At 37.9% G+C, this 11,068-nt stretch overlaps 1 protein-coding gene across 1 annotated transcript in view; it reads right to left on the reverse strand.

Annotated features, from left to right (window-relative positions):
• The window catches only part of LOC116875477, an 86,924-nt gene extending 76,078 nt beyond the window's left edge, over window positions 1-10,846 (reverse strand). Inside the window, exon 1 of the mRNA XM_032871037.1 lies at window positions 10,826-10,846. The gene's annotated coding sequence lies outside the window, so the exon portion shown is untranslated. The remainder of the gene's footprint in view (window positions 1-10,825) is intronic.
• Between the last annotated feature and the right edge of the window lie 222 nt (window positions 10,847-11,068).

Consider the following 11,068-nt stretch of genomic DNA (forward strand, 5'->3'; position numbering starts at 1 on the left):
GGTATGCTGAGTAAATAAAATTCAGAGAAAGTGTACAGTTATGGAAGACTCCTGTTCCAATTGCCTGAAGTTTCCCCATACACGCCACATACTAATTTTCCTTTTCCCTATATAACAAATTAAATTAGGGAATTATTATCTGTTATTCTTTTTTTTTTAAATAAATTTTATTTTTTATAAACATATATTTTTTTCCCCAGGGGTACAGGTCTGTGAATCGCCAGGTTTACACACTTCACCGCACTCATCATAGCACATACCCACCCCAATGTCCATAATAACCCCACCCCCCCAACCCCCCTCCCCCCAGCAACCCTCAGTTTGTTTTGTGAGATTAAGAGTCACTTATGGTTTATCTCCCTCCCAATCCCATCTTGCTTCATTTACTCTTCTCCTACCCCCTTAACCCCCCATGTTGCATCTCCTCTCCCTCATATCAGGGAGATCATATGATAGTTGTCTTTCTCCGATTGACTTATTTCGCTAAGCATGATACCCTCTAGTTCCATCCACGTCGTCGCAAATGGCAAGATTTCATTTCTTTTGATGGCTGCATAGTATTCCATTGTGTATATATACCACATCTTCTTTATCCATTCGTCTGTTGATGGACATCTAGGTTCTTCCATAGTTTGGCTATTGTAGACACTGCTGCTATAAACATTTGGGTGCACGTGCCCCTTCGGATCACTACGTTTGTATCTTTAGGGTAAATACCCAGCAGTGCAATTGCTGGGTCATAGGGTAGTTCTATTTTCAACATTTTGAGGAACCTCCATGCTGTTTTCCAGAGTGATTGCACCAGCTTGCATTCCCACCAACAGTGTAGGAGGGTTCCCCTTTCTCCGCATCCTTGCCAGCATCTGTCATTTCCTGACTTGTTAATTTTAGCCATTCTGACTGGTGTGAGGTGGTATCTCATTGTGGTTTTGATTTGTATTTCCCTGAGGCCAAGTGATATGGAACACTTTTTCATGTGTCTGTTGGCCATCTGGATGTCTTCTTTGCAGAAATGTCTGTTCATGTCTTCCGCCCATTTCTTGATTGGATTATTTGTTCTTTGGGTGTTGAGTTTCCTAAGTTCTTTATAGATTCTGGACACTAGCCCTTTATCTGATATGTCGTTTGCAAATATCTTCTCCCATTCTGTCAGTTGTCTTTTGGTTTTGTGAATGGTTTCCTTTGCTGTGCAAAAGCTTTTGATCTTGATAAAATCCCAATAGTTCATTTTTGCCCTTGCTTCCCTTGCCTTGGGCGATGTCCCTAGGAAGATGTTGCTGCGGCTGAGGTCGAAGAGGTTGCTGCCTGTGTTCTCTTCAAGGATTTTGATGGATTCCTTTCTCACATTGAGGTCCTTCATCCATTTTGAGTCTATTTTTGTGTGTGGTGTAAGGAAATGATCCAATTTCATTTTTCTGCATGTGGCTGTCCAATTTTCCCAACACCATTTATTGAAGAGGCTGTCTTTTTTCCATTGGACATTCTTTCCTGCTTTGTCGAAGATTAGTTGACCATAGAGTTGAGGGTCTATTTCTGGGCTCTCTATTCTGTTCCATTGATCTATGTGTCTGTTTTTGTGCCAGTACCATGCTGTCTTGATGATGACAGCTTTGTAGTAGAGCTTGAAGTCTGGAATTGTGATGCCACCAACTTTGGCTTTCTTTTTCAATATTCCTTTGGCTATTCGAGGTCTTTTCTGGTTCCATATAAATTTTAGGATTATTTTTCCATTTCTTTGAAAAAAATGGATGGTACTTTGATAGGAATTGCATTAAATGTGTAGATTGCTTTAGGTAGCATAGACATTTTCACAATATTTATTCTTCCAATCCAGGAGCATGGAACATTTTTCCATTTCTTTGTGTCTTCCTCAATTTCTTTCATGAGTACTTTATAGTTTTCTGTGTATAGATTCTTAGTCTCTTGGGTTAGGTTTATTCCTAGGTATCTTATAGTTTTGGGTGCAATTGTAAATGGGATTGACTCCTTAATTACTCTTTCTTCTGTCTTGTTGGTGTAGAGAAATGCAACTGATTTCTGTGCATTGATTTTCTATCCTGACACTTTACTGAATTCCTGTACCAGTTCTAGCAGTTTTGGAGTGGAGTCTTTTGGGTTTTCCACATATAGTATCATATCATCTGCGAAGAGTGATCGTTTGACTTCTTCTTTGCCGATTTGGATGCCTTTAATTTCTTTTTTGTTGTCTGATTGCTGAGGCTAGGACTTCTAGTACTATGTTGAATAGCAGTGGTGATAACGGACATCCCTGCTGTGTTCCTGACCTTAGTGGAAATGCTTTCAGTTTTTCTCCATTGAGAATGATATTTGCGATGGGTTTTTCATAGATGGCTTTGATAATATTGAGGTATGTGCCCTCTATCCCTACACTTTGAAGAGTTTTGATCAGGAAGGGATGCTGTACTTTGTCAAATGCTTTTTCAGCATCTATGGAGAGTATCATATGGTTCTTGTTCTTTCTTTTATTAATGTGTTGTATCACATTGATTGATTTGCGGATGTTGAACCAACCTTGCAGCCCTGGAATAAATCCCACTTGGTCGTGGTGAATAATCCTTTTAATGTACTGTTGAATCCTATTGGCTAGTATTTTGGTGAGAATTTTTGCATCTGTGTTCATCAAGGATATTGGTCTGTAGTTCTCTTTTTTGATGGGATCCTTGTCTGGTTTTGGGATCAAGGTGATGCTGGCCTCATAAAAGGAGTTTGGAAGTTTTCCTTCCATTTCTAGTTTTTGGAACAGTTTCAGGAGAATAGGAATTAGTTCTTCCTTAAATGTTTGGTAGAATTCCCCCGGGAAGCCATCTGGCCCTGGGCTTTTGTTTGTTTGGAGATTTTTGATGACTGTTTCAATCTCCTTACTGTTATGGGTCTGTTCAGGCTTTCTATTTCTTCCTGGTTCAGTTGTGGTAGTTTATATGTCTCTAGGAATGCATCCATTTCTTCCAGATTGTCAAATTTGTTGGCATAGAGTTGCTCATAATATGTTCTTATTATTGTCTGTATTTCTTTGGTGTTAGTTGTGATCTCTCCTCTTTCATTCATGATTTTATTTATTTGGGTCCTTTCTCTTTTCTTTTTGACAAGTCTGGCCAGGGGTTTATCAATCTTATTAATTCTTTCAAAGAACCAGCTCCTAGTTTCGTTGATTTGTTCTATTGTTTTTTTGGTTTCTATTTCATTGATTTCTGCTCTGATCTTTATGATTTCTCTTCTCCTGCTGGGTTTAGGGTTTCTTTCTTGTTCTTTCTCCAGCTCCTTTAGGTGTAGGGTTAGGTTGTGTACCTGAGACCTTTCTTGTTTCTTGAGAAAGGCTTGTACCGCTATATATTTTCCTCTCAGGACTGCCTTTGTTGTGTCCCACAGATTTTGAACCGTTGTGTTTTCATTATCATTTGTTTCCATGAATTTTTTCAATTCTTCTTTAATTTCCTGGTTGACCCATTCAATCTTTAGAAGGATGCTGTTTAGTCTCCATGTATTTGGGTTCTTTCCAAATTTCCTCTTGTGATTGAGTTCTAGCTTCAGAGCATTGTGGTCTGAAAATATGCAGGGAATGATCCCAATCTTTTGGTACCGGTTGAGACCTGATTTAGGACCGAGGATGTGATCTATTCTGGAGAATGTTCCATGGGCACTAGAGAAGAATGTGTATTCTGTTGCTTTGGGATGAAATGTTCTGAATATATCTGTGATATCCATCTGGTCCAGTGTGTCATTTAATGCCTCTGTTTCCTTGTTGATCTTTTGCTTGGATGATCTGTCCATTTCAGTGAGGGGAGTGTTAAAGTCCCCTACTATTATTGTATTATTGTTGATGTGTTTCTTTGATTTTGTTATTAATTGGTTTATATAGTTGGCTGCTCCCACGTTAGGGGCATAGATATTTAAAACTGTTAGATCTTCTTGTTGGACAGATCCTTTGAGTATGATATAGTGTCCTTCCTCATCTCTTATTATAGTCTTTGGCTTAAAATCTAATTGATCTGATATAAGGATTGCCACTCCTGCTTTCTTCTGATGTCCATTAGCATGGTACATTCTTTTCCACCCCCTCACTTTAAATCTGAAGGTGTCTTCGGGTTTAAAATGAGTTTCTTGTAGGCAACATATAGATGGGTTTTGTTTTTTTATCCATTCTGATACCCTGTGTCTTTTGATTGGGGCATTTAGCCCATTAACATTCAGGGTAACTATTGAGAGATATGAATTTAGTGCCATTGTATTGCCTGTAAGGTGACTGTTATTGTATATTGTTTCTGTTCCTTTCTGATCTACTACTTTTAGGGTCTCTCTTTGCTTAGAGGACCCCTTTCAATATTTCCTGTAGAGCTGGCTTGGTGTTTGCAAATTCTTTCAGTTTTTGTTTGTCCTGGAAGCTTTTAATCTCTCCTTCTATTTTCAATGATAGCCTAGCTGGATATAGTATTCTTGGCTGCATGTTTTTCTCGTTTAGTACTCTGAATATATCATGCCAGCTCTTTCTGGCCTGCCAGGTCTCTGTGGATAAGTCTGCTGCCAATCTAATATGTTTACCATTGTATGTTACAGACTTCTTTTCCTGGGCTGCTTTCAGGATTTTCTCTTTGTCACTAAGACTTGTAAATTTGACTATTAGGTGATGGGGTGTGGACCTATTCTTATTGATTTTGAGGAGGGTTCTCTGAACCTCCTGGATTTTGATGCTTGTTCCCTTTGCCATATTGGGGAAATTCTCTCCAATAATTCTCTCCAATATACCTTCTGCTCCCCTCTCTCTTTCTTCTTCTTCTGGAATCCCAATTATTCTAATGTTGTTTCATCTTATGGTGTCGTTTATCTCTCGAATTCTGCCCTCGTGGTCCAGTAGCTGTTTGTCCCTCTTTTGCTCAGCTTCTTTATTCTCTGTCATTTGGTCTTCTATATCGCTAATTCTTTCTTCTGCCTCATTTATCCTAGCAGTGAGAGCCTCCATTTTTGATTGCACCTCATTAATAGCTTTTTTGATTTCAACTTGATTAGATTTTAGTTCTTTTATTTCTCCAGAAAGGGCTTTTATATCTCCCGAGAGGGTTTCTCTAATATCTTCCATGCCTTTTTCGAGCCCAGCTAGAACCTTGAGAATCGTCATTCTGAACTCTAGATCTGACATATTACCAATGTCTGTATTGATTAGGTCCCTAGCCTTTGGTACTGCCTCTTGTTCTTTTTTTTGTGGTGAATTTTTCCGCCTTGTCATTTTGTCCAGATAAGAGTATATGAAGGAACAAGTAAAATACTAAAAGTGCGGCAACAACCCCAGGAAAATATGCTTTAGCCAAATCAGAAGAGATCCCAAATCGTGAGGGGGGGGGGAAGGGGATATAAAGAGGTTCAGAAAGAAAAAAAGAAAAGAAAAAAAAAGAAAAAGAAAAAAGAAACAAAAAAAGAAAACCAATAATGAAAAAATATAAAATGGAAAAAATAAATATATATATATTAGATAAACTAGTTAAAAAACGTTAAAAAAGAAAAGGGTAAAAGTTAAAAAAATTTAGCAGAAGAAGAGAAAAAAAATTGAAAAAGAAAAAAAAATTAAATTAACTGCAAGGCTAAAGAATCATGGGGAGAAAGCCATGAGTTCCGTGCTTTGCTTTCTCCTCTGGAATTCCGCTGCTCTCCTTGGTATTGAAACTGCACTCCTTGGTAGGTGAACTTGGTCCTGGATGGATTTCTTGTTGATCTTCTGGGGAAGGGGCCTGTTGTAGTGATTCTCAAGTGTCTTTGCCCCAGGTGGAGTTGCACCGCCCTTACCAGGGGCCGGGCTGAGTAATCCGCTCGGTTCACTTTCGGGAGCTTTTGTTCCCTGAGCGCTTTCCGTAGAGTCCGGAGGACAGGAATGAAGATGGCGGCCTCCCAGTCTCCGGCTGGAGGAGCCGAGAGTCTGGGGCCCCACTCCTCAGTGCGCCCTCAGGGAACAGCGCCCAATTGCTCCCGTCACCCTGGCCTCAGGCCATGCTCCGAGCTCACTGAGCCTGCGACCGGTTCAAGGTAAACCCGAGCTTAGAGCTCACTCCTCGGCTCTGTCTCTGTAGCCGGCTTCCCCATTCTAATACCTGTAAGCTCTGCGACACTCAGACACCCCCGATCCTTCTGTGACCCTGCGGGACCTGAGGCCACGCTGGCCCCGCGTGCACTTCACCCCAGTTAAGCCTCTGGAGCGATGTCCCTCAGTGGAACAGACTTTTAAAAGTCCTGATTTTGTGCTCCGTTGCTCCGCCGCTTGCCGGGAGCCGGCCCCTCCCCCCGTGGTCTATCTTCCCGTCGCTTTGGATTCATTTCTCCGCCAGTCCTAACTTTCAGAAAGTGGTTGATTTTCTGTTTCTAGAATTGCTGTTCTTCTCTTCGATCTCCCGTTGGATTTGTAGGTGTTTGCAATCTTTAGATAAGCTATCTAGCTGATCTCCCGCTACCTGAAGTAGTCTCAGCCTGCTACTTCTCTGCCATCTTGACTCCTCCCCCTCATCTCTATATCTGTTATTCTTAAGCAAAGTATTTTAAATATACATGTGTCCTACTTCAAAAGATAGATGAAAAACTGCAATAAGAATATGAAAATCATCTAGGCCTGGAAATTTACTTACTTTTTTCCTTATCATTTAGAATGTTTATTTTATATTTATTGAATGATGTTTAGATTCAAACAGATTTTTAAAATACTCTTATGCAAACAGAAGAATATGCGAAATAAACTAGCAATTACTATAAATTCATATTTAGAGCTTAATTCTTTTTAATTGCTGTTCATCTTTTCAACTCAGAATCACTGGTGCATAGAGCTTTTTGAATTAGCATTTTCATTTTCTTCGGGTAAATACCCAATAGTAGAATTATTGGATTTATTATATTATTATTATTATAGTATTTCTATTTCTAATTTCTTGAGGAAACTCCATATTGTTTTCCACAGTAGCTATATCAATTTATATTCCCACCAATGTGCGTGAGAGTTCCTTTTCCTCTATGACCTCACCAACACTTTTTATTTCTTAGGTTTTTTATTTTAGCCATTCTGACAAGTGTGAGATATTTCACTGTGGTTTTGATTTGCATTTCTCTGATGATGAGTGATACTGAGGACCTTTTCATGGGTCTGTTGGCTATCTTATATCTTCTTTGGGAAAGTGTCTTTTCAGATCCTCTGCCATTATATTGTTTTTTTGGTGTTGAGTTGTAAAACTTCTTTATATACTTTGGATGCTAACCCCTTATTGGATATATCATTTGCAAATATCCTCTCCCATTTGGTAGGTTGGCTTTTTATTTCATTGATGGTTTCCTTTACTGTGCAAAAGCTTTTATTTTGGTGTAGTCCTAATAGTTTATTTTTGCTTTTGTTTTCCTTGCCTTAGAAGACATATCTAGAAAAATACTGCTATGGCTGATGTCCGAGAGATGTCTGAGAGATTACCACCTGTGTTCTCTTCTAGGATTTTTATCATTTTAGGTTTGATATTTAGGTTTTAATCCATTTTTAAGAAGATTTTATTTATTTGAGAGAGAGAGAGAGAGAGAGAGAGAGAGGCAGTGAGAGAGAGAGCGGGACCGGGGGGGGGGGCAAGGGAGAGGGGCAAGCAGACTCCCTGCTGAGCAGGGATCTTGGTGCAGGCTCTACCCCAGGACCCTGGAATCATGACCTGAGCCACAGGCAGACACTTAATTGACTGAACTACCCAGGCACCTTGGTTTTTAATCCATTTTGAGTTTATTTTTGTGTATGGTATTAGAAAGTGGTCTAGTTTCAATCTGTCCAATTTCCCCAATACCATTTGTTGAAAAGACTATTCATTGCACATTGTATATTCTTGCCTCCTTTTTCATAGATTAATTACCATATCATCAGGGGGTTTATTTCTGGGCTCTCTATTCTGTCCCATTGAGCCAGGTGTCTATTTTGTGCCAGTACCATACTGTTTTGATGACTATAGCTTTATAGTATACCTTGAAAAATGGAATTGTGATATCTCCAGCTTTGTTTTTCTTTCTTGAGATTACTTTATGTCTTTATGTTATTTATGTCTTTTGTGGTTCTATGCAAATTTTAGGATTATTTGTCCTAGTTTTGTAGAACATGTTATTGGTATCATGATAAGGATTGCACTGGATTTGTAGGTTGCTTTGGGTAGGATGGACATTTTAACAATTTTGTTCTTCCAATCCCCGAGTATGGAATATCTTTCCATTTTTTTTGTGTCATCTTCAAATTCTTTCACCAATGTTTCATAGTTTTTCCAAGCATATTTTACCTCTTTGGTTAAGTTTATTCCTAGGTATTTCATTCTTTTTAGTGCAATTAAAGTTAATAAGAAATTTTGACAAGTTGCTGTTTGATGCCCATCTTTTTGATGCTTCGAATTTTGTTCCACTTATTTTGAAGGATTTGGCAGTTTCTTTTGCCTCAACAGCAGTATATAGTGTATCACAGGAAGTTCTTCTGTATATGTATCATTAACAACAGGTAATAGAGATTCTTTACTTGTGGGCATGTTCCTTCCTTAGGTCCAAAAAGTATTTCATTATAGCTTTGCAATAAAATTTGGAAAAATGGAATTGTGATCATTCTTCCAATGATACATTGTTTTATTCACTAAAAACAAATTTATACCTTGCCACTATTTCCATGCTTTTCCTATATATAAAACTTTCTGTTCAATTGTTAACCATACTGCAAAATTTTGGAGACTTTTTTTTTTTATGTGTTTTTAAACAGCAATTAAGCTCAACACATGTGGTACCGACAGTACACAACTTAAAGTGGTAATATGCCACAATGATGACCTAAAAGCAAGTTCACATATGCAGACACAATGACAAGTATGTGATAACTCTATTACGTGATTGACAACAATTACAAGATGTATCCTAATGCACCTATCAAAATATGAAAGAACATATATTTTTTAAATGATGAAATAGGAGGCTGGTTCTGATTCTGTCATGACATTATCAGCCCTCTACAGCTTATTTTTCATGATGCTTAGACTAAAAACTCTAAAGAAAACATGGAAAGCAACAACACGATAATACATAGGAGAACCAAAACTTGCACAAATGACTGGCAAGGGGGTAAGCCTTCTGTTTTTGGTTTTCTTTCTCTTTTCCCTAATGACTTCGTCCTGAGGGTGGAGCCCCAGTCTCAGAACATGGCAGAGTAGGAAGCTAAACTTCTGATAAAAAAAAACTCCATCCCCCTGGCCAGGGAAACCTGGAAAAGGAGGCCCTCCTTCAGGTTGGAAAACATGGGGGAATTCCAGAGAGAAGAGAAAAATGGAGAAAGGGACCCCCTAATTCTATATATGAATCTGCAAATTCTTGGACTTACTTTTGAATTGTGTATGCATGGGACAGACACAAAGTATTATAGCAAAGGCTTTGAGAACTTAATTAAGGTTAAACCAGGGCCCATGTCAGACTAACCCAAGTGGCACATGCAAGATATAGACCCAAAGCAGTAAAACAAAGCTTTGAAGAGTGAACTGAGATTGGAATTATCCAGAGAAGAAGAGATGGAATTTGTGTTCTCAATCTCAGTGAGTTGATTATCTACTAAAATAAAAACAGTGAACGTTGTTCAAGGAAGTTTAACAGGACTCAGGGTCTATACAACGTAACAGTCAACTAGGTTAAGGATATAATTCAGAATTATTTAACACACAAAGAGCTAAGAAAAATGAGATCAATTACCAAGCGAAAAGGTAACCAACACATGCCAACCCTGAGATGACTCAAATGTTAGAATTATATTAAAAAATTATATTAAAAATGTTTAAATCACACATTTTGATCATAGAATCCTTTATTTATAAGGGGATAACTCATAAAAGCTTTTGGAGACTCTAAAGAGCATTTGATTATTTTGTATGTTAAATCATAAAGCAATCTAAAGGACTGAGATCATCCCAAGTATGTTCTCTGACCATAACAGAGTTAAATTAGAAATGAACAACCAGGGAAGCCTGGGTGGTTCAGAGGATTAAGTCTCTGACTCTCGATTTTGGCTCAGGTGATGATCTCAGGGTCATGGTCTCGGGGTCATGAGATCAAGCCCTGAGTCTGCTTGGAATCCTCTCTCTCCCTCTGTCCCTCCCCCCCAAAATAAATAATCTTAAAAAAAAAAAAGAAATGAACAACCAAAGGAAATCTAAGAAACTCAAAAATATTTTGAAATCAAACAACACATTTCAAAATAACCCATGGGTCAAAGAGGAAATTACAAGAGAAGTTAGAACATATTTTGATCTGAATGAAAATGAAATGTATGGGATGCAGTGAAGGTGGTTCTTAGAGTAAAATTTATAATCTCAAATAACTATCTTAGATCAAATCAATAATTATGGCTTTACTTAATCTAGGAAAGTAAAAGCAAGCCAAAGCAAAGATAAGCAGAAGGAAGAAAATAAAGATTAGAGTGGATATAAAGCAACAGATAATAGAAAAATGACAGAGAAAATCAATAAAACCAAAAGTTTGGTCTTTGCAAACATCACAAAAATTGGGAAATCCTAACCTAGACTGACAAGAAAAAGGGAGATGACACAGATAACTAATATTAGTAATGTAAGAAGGGATAACCTTCTAAATTTACAGTAGTTAAAGGCTATAAAGGGAATACTATGATTAACTCTATGCCAGAAATTAAACAATTTACATGAAATAGATCCTGAAAAGGACACAAACTGCCAAAACTGAATCAAGAAGAAACAGTTATTCTCATATTCTCAAATTCTCATATACACAATCACAGGTAAAGCTCTGCAGAAAGTTAAGTGATGACTATAGTGCTCACCATCAACTGATAGGTTATCTGTTAGACTATTTTTTATAACAAATAAGAACACTGATTAAACTATTAGAAATTTTCTCAGAAAGAAAGGCCTAGGCCTGGATGGCTTCTTTGGTTAATTATTTCAAATGTTTAAAGAGAAAATAGCAACTCTACACAGATTATCTTAGAAAACAGAGGCAGGAAAAATACAGTTCATTCTATGAGGCCAGTGCTACCTTGATATGAAAGCTTGATAAACACATC

Source organism: Lontra canadensis, unplaced genomic scaffold (genome assembly GCF_010015895.1).
Source record: "Lontra canadensis isolate GAN:19392208 unplaced genomic scaffold, GSC_riverotter_1.0 scaffold41, whole genome shotgun sequence".
NCBI lineage: Eukaryota > Metazoa > Chordata > Mammalia > Carnivora > Mustelidae > Lontra > Lontra canadensis.